Source organism: Caretta caretta, chromosome 2 (genome assembly GCF_965140235.1).
Source record: "Caretta caretta isolate rCarCar2 chromosome 2, rCarCar1.hap1, whole genome shotgun sequence".
In the NCBI taxonomy this organism is placed as follows: Eukaryota; Metazoa; Chordata; order Testudines; family Cheloniidae; genus Caretta; species Caretta caretta.
Genome location: NC_134207.1, coordinates 248,121,424 through 248,144,355, shown reverse-complemented (window position 1 = coordinate 248,144,355; position 22,932 = coordinate 248,121,424). Strand labels below are relative to the sequence as shown.

Sequence of the window (22,932 nt, the reverse complement as noted above, 5' to 3'; positions counted from 1 at the left end):
GTAACACTGCTCTCCTAAAACTGGCATCACCTTGGGCCTGTTGGGTAATGGCTTAGTGGGACGCAAAGGTATGAACCAGGTTGCAGCTCTGCATATGTCCTGGATTGGTACCTGCGCGAGGAACACTGCTGACGAAATCTGGGACCTTGTGGAATAAGCAGTCATGATGGCTGGAGGCGGGACATTTGCCTGCTCGTAACAAGCCCGAATACAGGTGGTTATCCAGGACAAGATTCTTTGGGATGACACAGGTAGCCCTCTCGTCCTTTCCACTATTGCTACAAAGAGTTGTGTGGATTTGCGGAAGGGCTTAGTCCTTTCAGTATGAAAGGTGAGAGCCTGCCTAACATCCAGCTTATGAAGCCAATGTTCCTTGGTGAACTTATGAGGTTTTGGGAAGAAGACAGGTAGAAAAATGATCTGGTTGTTGTGGAATTGTCCCACCACCTTTGGTAGAAAGGTTGGATGGGGGCATAGTTGGACCTTGTCCTTAAAGTACACCATGTAAAGAGGTTCTGAGGTAAGGGTTTTGATCTCAGAGACCCTTCTGGCTGAGGTGATAACCACCAGACCTTCCATGAGAGAAGCAGTAGGGAGTACAATGCTAACAGCTTAAAGGGGGGCCCCCATGAGCCTCGACAGGGCCAGGTTTAAGTCCCATGGGGGGGCGGGTCTGCTCGCGAACCTGAGGATAGAGTATTTCCAGCCCCCTGAGAAACCGTAGGAGAACAACAATATGACGTTCACTGGAGTGCAGAAGGCTGAGATAGGTTCTAAATTAACCTTAATAGACAAAAGCACCAGACCTGGGTGCTTTAGGTGAAGCAAAGAAGCTCAGAATGGAGAGAGATTCCATTCAGAGGCCCAACAAGAGAAAGTTTCCACTTGGCCAAGTAGGTAGCCCTGGTGGAAAGCTTTCTATTACTTACTTACCTGTTGAACCTGGTCCAAGCAGGCTTGTTCCTCGGGGTTCAGCCACCCAGCATCCATGCAGTCAGGTGCAGGGAGGCAAGGTTCAGGTGAAGCAATCTGCCATGGTCTTGTGAGATCAAGTCCAGGAGAAGTGGGATTATGAGTGGTGCTACCACCAAGAGGTCCAGAAGCGTGCCAAACCACTGCTGATGTGGCCACACTGGTGCTATCAGGATAATCCTTGCCTTGTCCCATTTGATATTTAGGAGAACCTTGTGAATCAAGGGAATCGGAGGAAAGGTGTACAGTAGATGGTCTGCCCATGAGAGGAGGAAAGCATCAGAGAAGGAGCCTGTGCTGTGAACAGAACTAATGGCATTTCCTGTTCTGCCTGGTGGTGAATAGGTCCACCTGGAGAGGCCCCCATCTCTGGAAGATGACACTGATGATCTCTCGGTGAAGAGACCACTCATAGCGAGTGGAAAAAGCTCTGATGAAGTGATCCGCCAGTACGTTTCAGGGTCCTGGGAGATGTGTTGCCATGAGGTGAATGGCATGTTTCACACAGAAGTCCCACAGCCGGAGGGCCTCCTGGCACAAGGCCGAAGATCGAGCCCCTCCCTGCTTGTTGATGTAAAACATGGAAGTGGTGTTGTCTGTCAGGACCTGCAGTACTTTGCCTGAAATCTGGGGAAGAAATACTTGGCAAGCTAAGTGTACTTGTACTTCCCTGATGTTTATATGTAGCGAGTTGTTCTTCTTAGAACCAGAGGTCCTGGATCCTGAGGTTGCCATGGTGGGCTTCCCACCCTAGGTCTGACGCATCTGAGACTAAGGTTACTGACAGTCGAGGGGCAGAAAAGCATATCTGCTTCATTACCAATCCTGGGTCTTTCCACCTGGTCAGGGAAGCGAGGACTGGTTGTGAGTACTGAGTCTAAGTGGTGTCTGCTCAGGAAGTAGACTGACGCCAGCCACATCTGGAGGAGCCTGAGATGCAGCTCTGGGTACTGTACCATATAAGTAAATGCCACCATGGGTCACAATAGTGTGAGGCAGACTCAAGCAGTCATAATTGGGTGTACCATGACCTTGAATATCAGGTACAACATAATCCAGAATCGAGCCTCCAGCATGAAGTCTCTGGCTTGGGTCAAGTCAAGCACTGCTCCAATTAACTCTATTCTCTGAACCGGGACCAGAATTGACTTGTGCTCATTTATCAGTAAGCCCAGTGCCTGGAAAGCGGCCTGGACTGTATTGATGCTGTGCCGTACCTGAGCCTGGGACTAACTTTTGATCAGCCAGTCATCAAGGTATGGGTAGATTTGCACACCTTGGTGTCTGAGGAAGGCTGCTACTACTGTCAAACACTTCATGAAGACCTGTGAGGCTGCTGATAGGCCAAAGGGGACAGCTGTGATTGGTAGTGGCATTGACCCACTACAAACCTGAAAAATCTTCTGTGGCCATGAAAGATAGAGATGTCAAAGTAAGCGTTCTTTAAGTCGAGAGTGGCGTATCAGTCCCCTGCAACCAGGGAGGGAATGATGACGGGTAGGGAGACATGTGGAACCTCAGTTTCTTGAGATATCTGTTGAGGTGACACAGGTCCAAGAAGGTCTGTAGGCTCCCTCTGGCCTTCGGGATTAGGAAATATCGGGAGTAAAACCCCTTCCCTCTCAAGTCCCAGGGAACCTGCTCTACGATCCCCACACGTAGGAGGGATTGAACCTCCTGATCAAGAAGTTCCTTGTGATAAGGGTCCCTGAAGAGGGACAGCCTTGAGGGGTAGATACAAACTGAAGGGTATAACTGACTATTACTGTATGGAGGACCCAATGGTCCAAAGTTATATATTACCACGCTGGGCTGATGGACCACAGATTGTCCAAAAACAAAAGAGGGGCCGGATCCAGAGCTGAGACTGGTGCACCTTCAAAAGGCTTGCTTGGTCCTGCTGGGATATCTGATAGAGCCCGACTGGAAGGCTGAAGTGGACAGGAGGAGTTAGCGACACTTGTAATCTTTTCCCTTTCTTTTGTAAGGCTGCTGTCTGGGAAGAACTGTGAATCTGGAAGCCTGCTGGGGTCTAAAGTGCTTTCTCGATGCTGGAGGCCTATAAAGTCCTAAGGACCGCAGTGTGGCCCTTGTGTCTATGCAGTTTTGAGTCCTTCTGCTCTGAAAACAGGAAGGAGATCCTGGATGCACTGTTTAATTTTGTGAGGGAAGCCCAAGGACTGGAGCCATGAACACTGTCTCATGGCGACTGCTGATGCCATAGTCCTGGCAGCCAAGTCCACTGCATCCAGAGTCACTTGGAGAGAGGTCCTGGCCACACTCTTGCCCATCTCCAAAATGGCCATGAACTCTTTCCTTGGCTCATGCGTGAGGGTGTCCTTAAATTTGGACAATGAGTCCCACAGATTAAAATCGTACCTCTCCAGCAAAGCCTGCTGGTTGGAGATACGTAACTCAAGGCTGCCCACTGAATAAACTTTCTGCCCAAAAATGTCTAGTCTTTCAGACTCTTTATTCTTAGGGATAGTGCTCGACTGCCCCTGCCCATCGCACTCATTTGCTGCCGACATGACCGGGGCAAAAAGTCCCTCGATCACAGGGGACTATTCACACTACTCTATATACTAACTCTAACTAAGAACTATATACACTAACGACAATAACTACACTTTGAACAAATGGAGAAGAGTGCAAACCACTGGAACATAGCCCTTGCCACACCAAGAAGAATCATTCCAGCAACCGTCTTGGGCGGCGAGAAGGAACTGAGAGGGTGTGGCACTGGCTGCGCCCCTTACACTGGCACATATGCATGCAACTCCAGAGAGTGCTGGAGTCAGCCCTACAGATACCACCAAGAGAAAAATCTCCAGCCACAGAGCATGCTGCGCACACACGGTCTCATGTCTAGCATGGAATGGACGTGAGCAAGCACTCAGGAAGAATATTATCTCAGCCAGCTGCTCACTCTTTTCAGTTATGAAAAACTTCCCTGTGCTAAGACCCTGGTCAAGGCAACTTTAAAAAAAAAACCCTAAAAATTAGTGTTTTCCATTAGAAATTGTGCTGCTGCTTCAATGGATTCCCCTTACAAATTTGTATCTGTCTCCAGAATGCTTTTCTGGTATGTACATTCTAGCTTTACTATCCCTAACTTTGACTGACATTTCCTCCCTGTAACAACTGTACTTAGAATGCATCTCCAAGATGGGAGCATAAATGTGACCCCCTGCCCAAAGATCTTCCCTTTGCTGTGTAGGAGAAGGATCAGATGCCTCTGTACCACTATTCCATCCTCCTCTAACTCCCTATAGACATCACAAGGAGATAACTCCATGAGGCTGCCACCCATACAGGGGAGAAAGGATGAGGACTGGGCAGCCCTGCACTGGAAGGGGTCAGAGTCAAGGGGATGCACATTGTCTCCTATGGGTCTCTGAAGAGTTACCAGGGAGCGGTAATATAACTTTAAGCTCCTATTACATTTGCCAGAACACCCCTGTGTGATGGGACTCCACCGTTAAGAGGGAGACCCACAGTCAGCCATAGTGAAGATCCATGCTGCCAGGGGGGCTCCCAAGCCTGATGAAGTGAGCTGTAGCTCACGAAAGCTCATGCTCAAATAAATTGGTTAGTCTCTAAGGTGCCACAAGTACTCCTTTTCTTTTTGCGAATACAGACTAATACGGCTGTTCCTCTGAAACAAGCCCACAGAGAGACTCAGAACCTCCATGCAAACACCACCTGTGGCCTCCTGGGAATTCTGGTGGTTCCATAGGCTTTGGGGGCAGGTCCTGTAGCTCGTTGTACAGGGGAGAAAAGCCCTTCTCCCCACTGTTGGAAAAACAAGCAGGAATTTTCCATAACTCATGGAGATGCCCTCCCACCCCTGCTGCACACACCCACCAAAGATTTACACAGGAGGGTGCAATCCAGCCTTCTGTTCAGTGGGGTAACTCCACATTTATACTGGTGTAAATGAACAGAATATGGCTGTGTAGTTCCCATTTTGCTGCCTCTACCTTTTATCTCCTCCTTTAAGGCAGGAACTGGGGGTGTCCAAGACCAGTGATAAGCCCCTTCCCTCACGTTCATCCTCTACTTGGGCAAGGACTGCTTCCACAGGAAAGAACACTAGATCTCCATCAAAGGCAAACTCAACCCTTCACGTACACCAGTCAGGCGACAGCAACCATATTGCAGCAAAGAGCAGGGGAAAGGCATCCCACACAAATGCTCTTGGAAGAGCCATAGTGACAGTGGCACAAAGTTCACCAGTACTCACATGGTAGAGCGAAGAATGTTACTTATATACAAGATTATTATATTAAAATGGTATTTAGATGTCCTGTTTTTAATGTGGCAGTTCCTTTGTGTGCAAAAGTTCTACTAAAGCTGGTTGAAACTTCATGTATGCAAAGATGTCAGGATCAGGCCCTTAAGCGTACGCCTACTCTGAGAGGCTCGCAGTCTAGGTAGGACAGACTCATGCTAGGTAGGGGACTCATGCTAGACTCATGCTAGCTTGAGCTAGCATGCTAAAAATAGTCAGAGTGTAAAGGCAGAAGGGACCCCCCAGATCATCTAGTCTGACCTCCTGTATATCGCAGAACATCAACACTACCCAACACTCGCACAGTAAACCCAACCATAAAAATTAGACCAAAGTATCACAGAGTAGGAGACTAAACAATTATGTGCCACAGACAGAACAGAAGGAACCAAGGCCCACCAATGCCCCAGGTTCTGAAATGTCAGGGAATTGATATGCAGCAGATATGCAAGGTCAGATCTGGTGTACACTGTTGTAAACCTGCTGTGTCACTTTATCCCAGGAAAGATTTCATCTGAGGCAAACTAGTCCATGAGAAATATATAACAGATAATTCTAGCCAATATATTAGTTTAGGTTCAACAGTGCTTTCAACAACAGAGAAGGATTAGCAAGAAGGAGTTCAGCTGACAGCTAATAAGAGGATATTTAGTGATTAATAATGCATGAATACAACTCCACATTTGTTTATGAATGGTGATTTGTATGACCTTAAAATGCTGCTGATGCTTCTTGGGATTCTCCTAACCAATTTGCATCTGTCTCAGGAGTGCTTTCCTAATATAGAAATATAGTACACACAAAAAACTACATTAAAAGAAGGTTATTAAGGTTGCACAGTTGAACACCCAAAAGTTAGGAAATGTCAGAATTAAGGTTGCATATAATGTGGTATAATGATTGTATAATCATTTTCGGAAACTGCTGAACCATTTTGTCTGAAATATTTCAAAACAATTCAGCCTAAGGCAGAAACACAGCATTGAAAATTTAAGCCCAACCAGTTAAATTTTGGCACAGTTATAAGAAAGTGAAAACCAGGTGTTACAATGGGAAATATTGGACAACTTTTACAGTAGATGGTACCAGCCCTGCCTATAATTCCAATCAGCATTCCTGTTAGCTTTACTATCTCTAATTGTGAATGACACTTCCCCCCTATTAACCATATGCAAAATATTGTAAAGCCTCCAAATTTTCTCCAATGTCTATGGAGCTTATAAAAGTATGTATTTGTAATTTTTTTTTCTTTAATTGAAATGAAGCCTCGGGCATCTTATTACAATTTGACAACACACACCATTTAAAGATTTCAAGTCATTAGACTGAACAGTTGTTACAAATACATTTCTAAGCACTTATTTTATAACACAACACAGTTTGGGATGACCTATGCATACATTTCATAAACACAATTTAGTCTACTTAGTGAACTGCTGAGAGACTGAAAACAACTGTTTGTTTCTAAATGGTTATCACAGGAAGACAGGCGACAACTCACTCCAATTTTAACTATATATCTTACTATATGTGCCATCCTATGCATCCAATGAAGTGGGCTGAAGCCCAAGCAAGCTTATGCTCTAATAAATCTGTTTGTCTCTAAGGTGCCACAAGTACTCCTGTTCTTTTTACTGTCAGCAGTTTCCAGCCATTAGTAGCTGTCAATGAGGTTCTTGTACTTAGATGGCACCCTGACTTAGACTGCACTACAAAGAATCTCCTTCACCAAAATGGAGCTAGTCAACCTTCAAGTGAAGATAAATAATAATCTGGACACAAGTAAAGTGCTAAAATTGTTGTGAAACCCTAGAATATGAGTTTGGTCCCTGTACTACATTTTGATAAATAATGTTGTTTTGTCATGTCCTAGTATGAACATACTAAAGAATAATCCCATCTTTCTGCAGTAATGAACACAACCAACTTTTCCAATTGAAACGAATGATTAAATGCAAACGCTGGAACATAACTTGCCTGAACATTTTTTGTTGTTGTTTTCATCCTACAAAAGCATTGTTCAAAGTTTTTAATATTTGGCATGTAGAATTTAGAAAAATGGACTTGTATATTTATAATATGTGTGACAAGGTAATTCCTGTGCCATTCAGTTATTCTGTATACCACAGACCAGTATTTGAAACATTTTATTAATGACCGCAGCCATTGTAACATCCCCAAAATCACTATCACTTCAGCTAAAGGAATAACTGCTTAGCTGGCAACACCAATAGTGTCCCATCTTGTATGTGGACTGGTCACTAGAGAGGAACATGATACATTTATCCAGAATGCTACATCATTCTGCTCCCTAACCATAGGCACCGACTCCATGGGTGCTCAAGGGCTGGAGCACCCCTGGGGAAAAAATGGTGGGTGCTGAGCACCCACCTGCAGCCCCTCTATCAGCTCCCCCAGCATCTCCTGCCCACCAGCAGGCCCCATGGATCAACATCTCCCCCTCCCACAGCGCCTTCCGCCCGCTGCGATCAGCTGTTTTGCAGCATGCAGGCAGGAGGCTCTGCAGAAAGAGGGGAGGAGCGAGAATTCAGCGCGCTTAGGGGAGGGGGCAGAACTGGGCTGGAAGAGGCGGGGTGGGGATGGAGCAGTGGTGGGAAGAGGCAGGGTGGGGATGGAACTTGGGGAAAGGGGTGGAATGGGGGCAAGGCCTGGGGCACAGCTGGGTGTTGAGCACCCCCTGGCACTTTGGAAAGTCGGCACCTGTGTCCCTAACCCAGAGGTAAACAGTTATTTTTTGTCAAGGTCAACATTTCTTGGTCAAGGTATAGTCAAGGTCCAGACTCCAGAGAAAATAATTTTAAAAATAACAATAAAGTAAATAAAAAGATTTTTAGATCCATTCAAAACCATCTGGCAGTCCGGATTTGGTCTGCGGTCCACCTATTAACTACCTCTGCCCTAACCCTACCTACTGACCAATGAAAATGAACTTCATTGACCAGATTTTCAAAAGGCCTCAGCAATATTTGTCTTTGTGCTCCCCACATACATCTGTATCCATGGGCTGTCTCTTGTCTTCTGTTTAGATTGTAAGGTCCCTGTCCCAAAGACCATATTTTTGTTCTCTGTTTGTACAGCACCCAGCACTTGACCTGGGCTTTTAGGCACTACTGCCGTACTGTTAACGATAATGGTTTCAATGGTGGCTGCTAGGTGCTGAGCCATTTAGAAATCTGGCCACTGGCATCGGACCCCCAACCAATCTACTCATCCCAGAAAAGCAAACAAACCTTCAGCCCTTTCGAAAAACTCCAGTTTTTCATGATCATTGAACTTGGAATTATTGTTTGGATTTTTTTAACAGTACAATTTAGATGCTTATATTAAGCTAAGACACTTTCCATCAATAAACAACAACAATTATAGATCTGAAGAATAGAATAAAAACCTCAAGCTTGTTAACAAAACAAAACATTCTCTATTACTGAAGAGGTCAGTGAAACCTCTGATCAAACAATAAGGCCATTCAGTGTGTCTGAAGCTCACCAAATTTAGGCTTTGATGGAACACTGAAGGGAGCGGGTTTCAGAGGCATGGGTATTGCTGTGAGAATGCAGTGTGAAGAGCTAAAACTCAAGGTCTGTTTAGACCTGATGTAAAGAAATGCACAAAGGAAGCTGTTTGTAGAGCACCACAAGTTTGACCAGTCCTCCAAAACCCAGGAACTATGTTGAGTGCTATCTTCTTGGTGCTACCTGCTACTACCTTAACTATTAATTATTTACATATATACAGATATAGAACTCTCTCATAACAAGATCAACAGCAAAGTGACCCAACAGGCCTTAATTTGGGCAATGAGACACAGAGGGAGAGAAAGTTTTTCAAAAAACAGGGTTCTGGGCTATTTAGATCAGTGTTTGTCACCCTTTTTACGCTGGACTTAATTGTGGACACACACACCCCCCACTAGAAAAAATGGAGACTCTCCTACCTTAAGAACGCAGCTTACGGCTCCAACCCCATGGGTTGCAGATCTGAAGCCCCAAAGGGCATGGGGCTGAAACACAAATTAGTTTCGCTGGACCTCCTGTGGTGTGGGGCCCCAGGCAATTGCCCTACTTCCTATTCCCTAACGCCTGCTTGTGACCCCCCTAAGCATGTCCTATGACCCCCCATGTTGAAAACACTGATTTAGATCATAACAAACATCTTGAAGTGTACCCGAACATGGTTAGTTAACCACTGCACTGGATTAAGATGCTAATGGTGGTTTGCGCCATTTTTCCTGGTGTTCTCTTCAGGGAACAAATCGGTGACCCTTTCCAATTAATTCAGAGAGGGTAACAAGGAAAGGCCCAATCTGGAAGGGCAAAAAATGAAAAACTGAGACAGAGGCATTACCAAACCACCATATTACTTTAAACACAACAATTACATTTCCAGAGGCTCAATTTGATATTCACCAGGCAGGAACTTTGCTTGGAACTTCCACAGGTGTACAGCATACAGTGAAGCAGAGCTGGAAACTGAAGGTCTAATTAGATACCCAGAGGGAAGCCAGGAAACCCCATCGATGTTGCATGGCAGTCAGAGAGGAGATGGAGATCCCTGTGGAGGCAGAACTCCATATCCAGTTTTTATTGATCTGTGTTTGTAGCCAGAGCTGAGCAATTTCTATTACTGTTTAAAGAGAAACTTTTTATTTCTTTTGTTATCCGATGTTTTTCTGGGACCTCATGAATAAATGCTGAGGAGAAAAGCTTTTGGACGAACGATTTATTTATTTGGTTGGTTGCTGGACCAGCTGGTTTCTGCTGCCTGTTTATTCCAATTTTATTAAAGAAAGAGGGGCCACAAAGATGAGCTTGTAATATAATGGCTTATGCATATGTGTATCATTGCCCTCTGGCAGATGGAATGTTTGACCCGTTCTAATGTTTGCATCTGGATTCAAAAGCTTTAATAATGCTAACAGAGCTCTTCCTTGTGTTCAGGGCTGATGCTTTTGGGAAAAAAAACCCTGAGTTCTATTCCCATGCCTCATGTTTGTGCAGTTTAGCTGACCAAGTAGTGTCTGCAGTCAACTCGTAATGGCCTAAACCAGAGGTTCTCAATGGGGGTCTGTGAGCCTTTTCAGGGAGTCCACTGGCCCTACAGCTGAAGCCTGGAGCCCCAACATCCCCCTCCCGACAGCAGCCATGGGGCTGAAGCCCCGAGCCCCACTCCCGCAGTGGGGCAACAGCTGGGAGCTGCGGGGATGAAGCTCCAAGCCTGGGTGTTGCCGCTGGGTTGAAGCCGGGAGTTGCAGGCTGAAATCTCAGTGCTGCTGCAGGGCTGCATCCAGGAGGCCTAGACTAAAGCCCCAAGCTCCGGTGCAGCCCTGGGGCTGCGGGACTGATGCACCGAGCCCCGATGCCGCAGCGGGGCTGAAGCTATGAGGCTGAAACCCAAAGCCTGTGTGCCCCACAGGGCTAAAGCTGGGAGCCAGAGCTGAATCTGGGAGCCATGACACCCAGTGACACCATGGGGCTAAAGCAGGGAGCAGCAGTGCTGAAGCTAGTCATGGGCTGAAGCCCTGTGCCCCATGGGCAGAAGCTCAAGTCCTGGCTTCCTGCCCAGAAGGACAGACTTCCGAGTCAGCCCCGGGGGTCTGGGGTCACCTAGCCTGTATATCAGCCTCAATGCCTTTTGACCCAGCTCTGACTCTGTCCCCAGAGACTTTGCATGTCAGGGCTCACTCCTTGGTTTCTGCCAGTGAGTCTGACGCCAGCCTTGCAAGTTAGCTAGCTCCCTTTACTGGTTGTAAAGGAGCTATTTCAACCAGAGCAGGACAAGTTACACAGCACAGGGGAAATTTTTGTAAATGTAAACAACGAATATCAGATATGAATAAATTTTTAATTCAACCATCAGCTTCAAAACAATGAAGCCCACAGAGCAATGACACCGAACTTCCTTCAACAAGGTAAACAACCATAATGGCTGAAGAACACCAAGGAGGTGATGTGAGTAAGAAACAAAGCTGCTATTAACCTCGCAAAATTTAGGAAATACAAAGACACCTATTTGAATTTCAGTTTGATTTGTTCAAGAAGTAGAGAACTGCAGTATGTAATTTGCGCACAAATACTGTCCAATGAATGTTTGAAACCCTCCAGAGGCATTTAATTACAAGACATGACATCTATAAAGATTAGCACCATTCATTTTTTGAGCGAAAGGCCAAGGAACTGCTTGGTACTAAAGCAGTAATGAAATCCACAACTACTGCAGATAAAAAGTTTTTAAGGTCATCCTGCATAGTGGTGTAGAAAATTGATAAAACAAAAAAATCACATACGATTGCTGAGATTTTGATAAGGCCACGTGTTACTGAAATAACAAAGGCAGTGTTCGGAGAGAAGAGGGCCAAAGTACTGACAAAAATACCGACGTCAAATGACACTGTCAAACAACGGAACATTTCTATATCAAAAGTATCTCAGTGTATTGGTCAGTTGCATGACAATGATTTTGCTATACAACTAGATGAATCTACAGACATTTCAAAAATGTCCCATTTACTTGCCTATGTTCGGTATGTGTGGAATAAGGAAATAAAGGAAGACTTTTTGTTCTGCGAAGACCTCGAGATAACAACAACATCAGGCAACATTTTCAAACTGTTAGATGATTTTATGATTTCAGCAGAAAACACCTGGACTAATTGCACTGATGGAACCACAGCAATGACCAGAAAGCATTCGGACGTTGGGCAAAAAATAAAAGCTGTTGCACCTCGCGCTATTGGGACACGCTGCTTTTTACACTGAGAACCACTTGCTGCCGAAGATATTAAACCAGGTATTCACAGTGTTCTGAATACAGCGGTGACCCTTGTTCATTTTATTAAATCCAGAGCAACAAACTCCAGGTGTTTTGCTGCACTATGTGAGGAGGAGGGTACTGAGTACCATTCCTTGCTCATGCATACAGAAGTGAGATGGCTATCTCGAGGCAGAATGCTTGCCCGTATTTTAATCTCAAGGAAGCGTTATGTACTTTCTTACCTGATAAGAAAACTGAATTTGCTGAAGTGCTGAAAGATGACATGTGGCTGGCAAAACTGGATACCTCGCAGACATATTCAGTGAATGAACAACATGAATAAAACTATGCAAGGTGGGAACACTAATTTTATTGCCCAGCGTGAAAGAATTGAGGCATTCAAAAGAAAACTACAACTCTGGAAAGTTTGTATCTGCGGGGGCACTACTGATATGTTTGGGCTCTTACATTCTTTCATTCGGGAGCAAAACATTGACTTTGACGTAATTTAACCTCAGTTAGCAGCGCATCTGTCTGGTCTGCTTAACAAATTTAATGCTTATTTTCCCGAAGTCACAACAGAACAAGTTGTCTCACATATGTGAACTACAAACCCCTTTAGTGAGAACATTGAAGCTAAACTTCCATCCGATGTTCCATCAAAATTATTAGACGAGCTCATTGACATTTCACCAGACAGCTCCCTCAGAACCAGGTTCAAAGAAATGCCACTGGAGACATTTTGGTGTCAGGGTTCCAATGAATACATCACAGCTTCTCCTGCAGCGCTGAAAGTTTTGATCCCCTTTAGTGCCACCTACTTAGGCAAAGATGGAGTTTCAGCCATGACATCAATGAAAACAAAGTCCCGAACCAGGATGAACACTGACCATGCCATGCGCGTGTGCTTGTCAAAGATACCCCCATGCCTTGGCAGAATTGTTGATCAGCACCAACAAGTTTCACACTGAGTAAATGAAAAAATAATATTCAGTTTATTTTTGTGCCTATATTGTCCTGTTTTATACAATTTTCTGTGTGTGTGTGTGTGTGTGTGTATAAGAATCCATTTAATACAGCTTTTAAGCTCTTGGATGTGCAGAAAAAACATTGTTGTGGCACAGGTGGGCGTTGGAGGTTTTGTAGCATTTTTGGGGGGGCCTAGGAAAGAAAAGGGTTGAGAACCCTGGCCTAACCCTTAGGTTGCCATCATGGTGGATAATGACTAAAATCTCATACATCAGGGCCTCACCTGGTCACCTGCAAAGCTCAAGAAGGAATTTTTTCTCCAGATGCACAAATGACTAGATATATTATGGGTTTTTTTCTGCCTTCCTCTGATGAATCAGAGATTAGGCACTGGTGAAGATGGGACACCAGACTGGATTGACCAGTGCTCTGAGGTGATGCAGAAAATCCTCTTTCTAGATGTCTGGATGGTGTGTCTTGCTCACATACTCAAACTCATACTAATCACCAACTACAGATGGAGAAGAAGTATTCCCCCAGAATAAACTGGCAGAAATCTTTGGGGGACTGAAGGAGGTCACGTTTTTCTGAGGCATGAAGTGTGATTAGCCTGCTGGGATCATCGACACATATCTCACCTAACCCGTTCCTCGCCATTGCAGAGGCCTCGAGCATTGGTGGCACCTGGTCACTCCTGCTCTCTGCCTGTAGCACACCATTTAGTCTCCTGAGGATTGAAATGCTTCACTCTAGCCAGTCTTTGGGCTTAATATAGGGATATCAGGTGAAAATATAATGGCTTGTGATATACAGGAGGTCAGACTTAATGATCTAATAGTCTTCTCTGGCTTTGAACTCTATGAAACTACCAGCTTGACATGTCTGAGTCTCTGACTAGGGGTGGGGATGGTCTTGCTGAACTATCATGTCATTTTCTACTCTGGAAATGAAAAGACTGCAAGCCCGTTTACCAATGTACTTTAAAAATGGCTATTCAATCACAAAAAAGTCACTCTACTAATGAAGGCCACAATCCTGCTATTCACAATGCTCGACAGGACTCACTGCGTATCTGGAGCCCCACTCATTTTGACGAAGCTCAGTAGAGTCTGCACACTTGGCTCTACATTGCAAGATGAGGGTTTACATCAATTCCTAAAGTTGAAAAATATTAATTGAGATCTTTGGAGTACAATAACAATCTACAAAAACATTAGAGCAGATTGCTTGTTGATCTCTCATATTGCACAATCACTCTGCTAGCATCATACGTGACATTACTGCTTAGCTTCCACAACTTGGCTCCGAAATGCCAATTTTAATTAATTAGATTTTTCAGAACAAGGATTGTTTCTTACCCTGTGAATATTCATACTGATGGGCCGAGCAAAATGAGTGCAGTTGTCTGAAGGTACACGGGTTCTGTTTTCAGCTCTAATATGGCTCTTTAGTGCTTTTAAAAAACAGGATTAAAATTAATTTAGTTTAATTTTTGAATATTTTATTGAACAAACCATTACATAATTAAGGTTTCAGTATTTGGCATAACCAATATTTACTAGTAAAATAGCACTCTTAAAATTAAGGTTGTGACATGCCAATGTAAGCCAAAATGGTGGATGGAAAGAACCAGGCTTGGTGTTCGTATTTTTCACCTTTTAAGTTCCCATTTCCACTAGGTTACTAAACACTACTCCAGCTGCACTCTCAAACAGTCTCATAATCTGAAGCAAGGCACACTTTGCTGTCTGGAGCATATTGTGAAAAAATTACTGAAAAGGCACATAAAAATTGGTATTTACTGATGGAAGGGGAAAATCACCGAAAATATTCAGCAAATACAGTAAATGCCTCAAAACAGAAGGCCCTTTTATGATATCTGAAGTCAACTTATTAACTAAGAAGAGTGCTATCAATTCATGATTTTATCGCAACAAGACATCAAGCAAGACACCAAGCTCATGATATTGAGGCCTGACTCATGATATACTGAACATTTGGTGTTGGCAATACTGTAAGAATTGCATGTTGAACAAACGTGTTGTATTGCTAACCCCAAGCTTTCAGAAATCAGGATATTAGCTCCCTCCAAAATCATAAGTTTGGCTTAAAAACCATAAGGCTTTTTAAAAAACAACAAATTTGGGGTTGTTTTTATTTGTCCTCGGGTTGTTGAGTCTGTAGCATTCACATTTTCAAGATTTTTTTCTGCAACCATAAGGGCTAGAAACTTCTACTTCTCTTTCCCGCCCCCTGTCCCCCCCCCCACCCCACCTGAGATTCTCACATTATATCATGATGATTGCAGGAGTTGGTAACACTTTATTTCTTACGCTCTTTAATCTACAGCAACAAGAATGACAGCACAAAAATGGAGAAGTCGCTTAATTAGATTGCAGTATTTTTTCCAGTTTTCTTAGACACTTAGAGTACAGAAAGATACTCTTGCAGGATTTGAGATGAGCTTTTGAATGACATAAGATTTCCTAAATTCATCTGGCACTCTCTACCCTCAGTTCACACAGTGAGAGAGTGAACTGCAGTACCTTTCCTGAGCATATAATGCTCTCTCTACATTCAACAAGACCTTGGGGAGCCTTTTCCGCTAAATGAAGAGACAATGAGTCCACCCTTAAATTACTGATTTATAACCTTCAGCTTGACTGTGTTTCTGACTCCCCTTCCCAAAACTCCCACCTCCCCTCCTCACACAGGATGTTTTTATGGCAACCACAGCAAAAGCCTACTAAGTACTTTAGAGTGGGGAAAAGGAAACATCTAAAACAGGAAATTGAACAATTAGGCCTGGTCTGGATGTGTAGTTTGAATTCTCATAAGCTCTTAGCTCTGCAATACTTTCTGTCTTTCTATTGCCAACTGACTTAGCACAGGGAAACTGGTGCAGAAGGTATTATCCATTTGATGGAGATTTTATTCCAGACTTAAGCCAAACAGGGAAAAAAAAAAAGAAGAAAAAAAAAGTCTCATGAGGGTAGCCCCAGAAGGTACAATTTAGAAAAAAATCTGCCAACAAGGAGCAAAACCCATACTTTATTTCTATTGAAAGAACATTAAAATAAATAGCATCATTAACTGCATCTGCTAAGAAATTAACTAGCATCTGCAGAGAAGGAATGAATTTCTGTTAAGGAAGATCTTTTATTGCCAGCATCCTGTCCATCCAGCCATTGTAATAGAATCATACATCAATTCTGCTCTTTCATGTCAGACAACAAAAGGAAATAAAGGCTAAAAAGTGTACAAAAAATGGGAATCCATAAGAGAGGAAGTTAGGTACCATTTATGTGCACCATGAAGAGGGTTAGGAAAAGAAGAATGAAGGCATTCAATAAGTTACTTATGACAAAAGTTTCACCACTTCAAAAGCCAACAATAAACAATTTACTCCCATTATATTATAACTCTGGGACTGCAATTAAATCCAGAAATGTTAATTAAACTGGATAGTTGTTGAAACTGGAATGAAACACAGCAACTGCTGAAATTGTTAGTGTCAGTGTTGCCAACTCGTGATTTTGTCACGACTCTCATGATATTGCCATGAGTCTCGTGATAATTATTATTTTCCTTAAAGCCGCAGCTCATGGAGTCAAGTGGATACATGATGATTTCAGCCTTCATTCTTAAAGAAAAAGTAAGTTTCTAGCCCTTGTAGCTGTGGAGAAAGCTTCAAAATGGGACTCCAGTGATCCTAAAGGCTCAAAAAGCAGAAGGCAAATAAAAAGAACACCAAATCTATTATTTCTACATAATCTCATCATTTGAAAGCACATCTCATGATGTTTTGTGAGCTTGATTCATGATTTCTGAACTTTCAAGGGTGGCAATACTGTTGCGGTGAACATGCTATACTGCTAAAAACCAAATTGATCACATCTATAAGTTAGCAGATGGAGCATCTTCCCTTGTTCAGACTATTCTTTTATTGATATTATTTACATAAACACATATAGAACACAAAGGATAGATGTGACCAAATGTACCCCTGTATTCACACCCTAAACACTATTATAATAATCTTTGTACAAAATATGCTCTGTGAGGTATAATTTGAAAATTAATTCCTGGCTGGTCAATAATACCATGATGAAATGTGTGAAGCAACATTATATGTGAAGTCATGAATATAATGTAAAATTATGACTGAAATGTGCATTATCAAATAAGTCTAGTTTCAGAGTAACAGCCGTGTTAGTCTGTATTTGCAAAAAGAAAAGGAGTTCTTGTGGCACCTTAGAGACTAACAAATTTATTTGAGCATAAGCTTTCGTGAGCTACAGCTCACTTCATCGGTTGCTGTAGCTCACGAAAGCTTATGCTCAAATAAATTTGTTAGTCTCTAAGGTGCCACAAGTACTCCTTTTCTTTTTGTAGATAAGTCTAGGGAGTGGATAAACCTCTCTCTCAAAGACAAAAGGACCACCAGACGCCTCTAGCCAGTGTCATCAAAGTTGATGGGCAATCACCTGTCAAGTGGCCATTCTCTGGAAAATAAGGGGGGTAGTAACAGATCGATTTACATTTTACCAAACAGCATGGAACCTCTTTTGCCTTGAGACTCTGACTCCAACCTCTCAGCAGAAATGAACTTTATCTAGGGGTGACCCTCAGGAAAATAGAAAAGGAGTACTTGTGGCACCTTAGAGACTAACAAATTTATTTGAGCATAAGCTTTCGTGAGCTACAGCTCACTTCATCCGATGTAGCTCACGAAAGCTTATGCTCCAATAAATGTGTTAGTCTCTAAGGTGTCACAAGTACTCCTTTTCTTTTTGCGGATACAGATTAACATGGCTGCTACTCTGAAACCTCACGAAAATGCATTTGAAAGGGTGAATGGACTATAAAACACACCAAGATCTCTCTCCCTGTCAATCTCTCCATCTCTCTTTCACAGAAAACAAAAGAAACCAGCCATTTGGTCTTTGGGGCAGATCCTGACCTGAAATTTGGTCATCCCTGTTGCTGGGGGCACATGTTAAAAATTTCACCTTGAACCACGTCTAATTTGTTAGATTTTAGCTACTGGAAAGCATTTTATCTTTATTTTTCTTGTAACCATTTCTGAAGGCTAGTTTACACTACAAGCCCTACAACGGCACAGCTGGACTGCGTGTGGTGAAGATGCTCTATGTTGATGGGAGAGAGCTCTCCCGTCAGCATAATAAAACCACCTCAGTGAGAGGCAGTGGTTATGTCTTTGAGAAGTCATGGAAGATGGGAGAGATTCCAGAAGACCAGAAAAAGGCAAAGATAGTGCCCATCTATAAAAAGGGAAATAAGGACAACCCAGGGAATTACAGACGTACAACAGGGAATTACAACTTAACTTCCATACCCAGAAAGCTAATGGAGCCAATAATTAAGCAATCAGTTTGCAACCATCTAGAAGATAATAGGGTGATAAGTAACAGTCAGCACTGATTTGTCAAAAACAAATTGTGTCAAACCAACCTGATAGCTTTCTTTGACAGGGTAATAAGCCTTGTGGATTGGGGGGGGGGGGCAGTAGACTGGTATATCTTGATTTTAGTAAAGCTTTTGATACTTTCCTGCATGACCTTCTCATAAATAAAATAGGGAAATGCAACCTACATGGAGCTACTATAAGGTGGGTGCAAAACTGGTTGGAAAACCATTCCCAGAGAGTAGTTATTAATGGCTCACATTCATGCTGGAAGAGCATAATGAATGGGGTCCCGCAGGAATCAGTTCTGGGTCCAGTTCTGTTCAATATCTTCATCAATGATTTAGATAATGGCACAGAGAGTACCGATGAAGTGAGCTGTAGCTCATGAAAGCTTATGCTCAAATAAATGTGTTAGTCACTAAGGTGCCAAAAGTACTCCTTTTCTTTTTGTGGATACAGACTAACACGGCTGCTACTCTGAAACCTGTCATAAACCTTATAAAGTTTGCGGATGATACCAAGCTGGGAGGGGTTGCAAGTGCTTTGGAGGATAGGATTAAAATTCAAAATGATCTGGACAAACTGGAGAAATGGTCTGAAGTAAATAGGATGAAATTCAATAAAGAGAAATGCAAAGTACTCCACTCAGGAAGGAACAATCAGTTACACATACACAAAATGGAAAATGACTGCCTAGGAAGGAGTACTGCAGAAAGGGATCTGGGGTCAGAGTCAACCACAAGCTAACTATGAGTCAACAGTGTAACACTTTTGCAAAAAAAGCGAATATCATTCTGGGATGTATTAGCAGGAGTGTTGGAAGCAAGACACGAGAAGTAATTCTTCCACTCTACTCTGCGCTGATTAGGCTCAACTGGAGTATTGTGTCCAGTTCTGGGCACCACATTTCAGGAAGGATGTGGACAAATTGGAGAGAGTCCACAGAAGAGCAACAAAAATTATTAAAGATCTAGAAAACATGACCTATGAGGGAAGATGGAAAAATCTGGGTTTGTTTAGTCTGGAAAAGAAGACTGAGAGGGAACATGTTTTCAACAGTTTTTAAATATGTAAAAAGTTGTCACAAGGAGGAGGAGGAAGAAAAATTGTTTTTCTTAACCTCTGAGGATAGGACAAGAAGCAAGGGGCTTAAATTGCAGCAAGGGAGGTTCCTAACTTCCTGTCAGAGTGGTTAAGCACTGGAATAAATTGACTAGGGAGGCTGTGGAATCTCCATCATTGGAGATTTTTAAGAGCAGGTTAGACAAACACCTGTCAGGAATGGTCTAGATAATTAGTCCCGCCACGAGTGCAGGGGACTGGACTAGATGAACTCTCGAGGTCCCTTCCAGTCCTATGATTCTATGTCGGAGGGAGAAATGGGGCTTGTGCTTCTCCACACCAGCACGTAGGTCAGTGTAACTTGCATCACTCAGAGGGTGGCCTATTTACATCCCTGAGCGACATAAGTTATACTGACATAACCCTGTAGTGTAGACAAGCCCTGACTTCAATGCCTTATACTTATATGCACTTAAAATTTATCTCTTTGCAGTTAAACAAACTTGTTTTATTCTTTAATCAAAACTAATCCAGTGTTGCATACAAACTGAACTGTTTGGGTAAGTCCATCTAAAAGTAACAAAAAGTGTTGGATATTTTCGCTTACAGGTGCACCGGACCTAAAATATCTGAACTTTCCAGGAACGGGCAGGACAGTGTGGGGGAAATTTGGGACTGGGAGTCTGTTGGAATCACCCTGAATGTGGTAACCAAGACTGGTGGAAGCCAGAGTGTGATTGGAGTGTTGCTGGAGGCTGCAGCTGAACACAGACACTCAGAGTGTGACCTGGATGCTGTTTGGCTGTTTGTGAGGGGTCCTGGTTGGGAGCTACAGTAGCAAAATATTGTGAGGCACCCCAAGTTGCAGGGCAGGTGGTGACAATCCATCATGGGTCTGCATTGCACCCTGGAATGTCATTATAGAAATCCATTTTCTGCATTACACCTTCATAACCTGGTTTCTGGGAATTCTGTTTTTTTTACAAATACATCAAATGGTAACACGTGGAGCTCTACAGTACAGTATCAGTAAATATGAAACATTGCAAAAGTCTGAAGCAATGCAATTCTGAAATAATATTTGCATTGCTGACTATTAAAAAGGTTAGTAGCATGGTCCAGAGTAACCATGTAGCTCTGTACGCTGTAGCTCACTATACTTACAGCATTTTTCAGTCTCTTCTCCTTAACCTTTGATGACTGCAAATAGAGTCACAGTCTCTGAGTCTAATATATCCCACTTCAGCAGGCATTAGCCAGCAGCCTGGAAAATGACAATATTCTAAATAAATGTTTGAAAACAAAAATTAATAATAAATCAAGTATAAGCTGCTGTATACCATCGTAGTACTGCCAACATTCATGATTTTATGAGTCTCACAATATATGAAGTTTTTCTTATAATTTTCTGGCCAGTCTCCTGGTGTCATGTGATTATGAGAGAATCAAAGCTTTCATTTAAAGAAAAAAAAGGCAAAAAAGGAAGTTTATAGTGCTCATGGATGCAGAGAAAAGCTTGGAAATATGAACCCTAATTGGCCCAGACTCCAGAAAGCAAATACAAATAATCCAGATTTATTATTTTCAGATCTGCTGGGTTGTAAGCCAATGTCATGATCTTTGCAGGCCAGACTCACGATTTTTGAATGCCTGGGATTTGCAGTGTTGTTCATACCTAGTCAGTGCTCCACTGCTTTTAAGACACAGAGGCTCTTTTTTGTTAAAGTACCAATGTATGTCAGGAGTCCCTCGGACTGTTCCTAACCCACGGGGTTATCCAAGAGGAAATAATAATAATAATCAGAACCTGGTATGAAAATGTGGAAATCGTTAAACTAGCAATTGAATTTGCAGTAAAAAGAATATGGCTTAGACAAAGTATTTTTCTTCCAAGAAAAACAAACAAGGGTAAAGAAGTACCTCAGTTATAGATGTCTGATACATATATAGAAGAAAAATAACTATAGATGAATGCTCGAGCCAAACTTTCAACTAACATTAATTAGGATGCAATAAATTATGTAACCTATATTCTGAATAATCAAACCATGCCAGCAATCAAGGATTAACATCTATCCTTCTTCTCCCAACCTCCCATACACAAGGGTTAAAACTGATGATGTAAATAAAAGTTGTCTTTCTACAGCAGATTCATTTTTAATTAATTTACTCATCCAGTTTCCTAGTACACAAACAAATCACAAGTAGCCATCTATTCACTTTGTACTCCAAGTGCTTGATTCTAATTTCATTTACATTATTTCACACCGGTGTGACACAAATGACTTTTACAGAGTTTTGCCCGATTTCATAGAATCATAGAATATCAGGGTTGGAAGGGACCTCAGGAGGTCATCTAGTCCAATCCCCTGCTCAAAGCAGGACCAATCCCCAATTAAATCATCCCAGCCAGGGCTTTGTCAAGCCTGACCTTAAAAAATTCTAAGGAAGGAGATTCTACCACCTCCCTAGGTAACGCATTCCAGTGTTTCACCACCCTCCTAGTGAAAAAGTTTTTCCTAATATCCAACCTAAACCTCCCCCACTGCAACTTGAGACCATTACTCCTTGTCCTGTCCTCTTCTACCACTGAGAATAGTCTAGAACCATCCTCTCTGGAACCACCTCTCAGGTAGTTAAAAGCAGCTATCAAATCCCCCCTCATTCTTCTCTTCTGCAGACTAAACAATCCCAGTTCCCTCAGCCTCTCCTCATAAGTCATGTGTTCCAGACCCCTAATCATTTTTGTTGCCCTTCGCTGGACTCTCTCCAATTTATCCACATCCTTCTTGTAGTGTGGGGCCCAAAACTGGACACAGTACTCCAGATGAGGCCTCACCAATGTCAAATAGAGGGGGACAATCACGTCCCTTGATCTGGTCGCTATGCCCCTACTTATACATCCCAAAATGCCATTGGCCTTCTTGGCAACAAGGGCACACTGCTGACTCATATCCAGCTTCTCGTCCACTGTAGGTCCTTTTCCGCAGAACTGCTGACTAGCCATTTCGGTCCCTAGTCTGTAGCTGTGCATTGGGTTCTTCCGTCCTAAGTGCAGGACCCTGCACTTATCCTTATTGAACCTCATCAGATTTCTTTTGCCCCAATTCTCCAATTTGTCTAGGTCCCTCTGTATCCTATCCCCGCCCTCCAGCGTGTCTACCACTCCTCCCAGTTTAGTATCATCCGCAAATTTGCTGAGAGTGCAATCCACACCATCCTCCAGATCATTTATGAAGATATTGAACAAAACCGGCCCCAGGACCGACCCCTGGGGCACTCCACTTAACACCAGCTGCCAACTAGACATGGAGCCATTGATCACCACCCGTTGAGCCCAACAATCTAGCCAACTTTCTACCCACCTTATAGTGCATTCATCCAGCCCATACGTCTTTAACTTGCTGACAAGAATACTGTGGGAGACCGTGTC

The 22,932-nt window shown here is 43.0% G+C and overlaps 1 protein-coding gene across 11 annotated transcripts in view; it reads right to left on the bottom strand.

Moving 5' to 3' along the window:
• Window positions 1-22,932, bottom strand: part of DIP2C (disco interacting protein 2 homolog C) — a 483,413-nt gene that overhangs the window by 308,499 nt on the left and 151,982 nt on the right. The gene's annotated exons all lie outside the window — the stretch shown is intronic.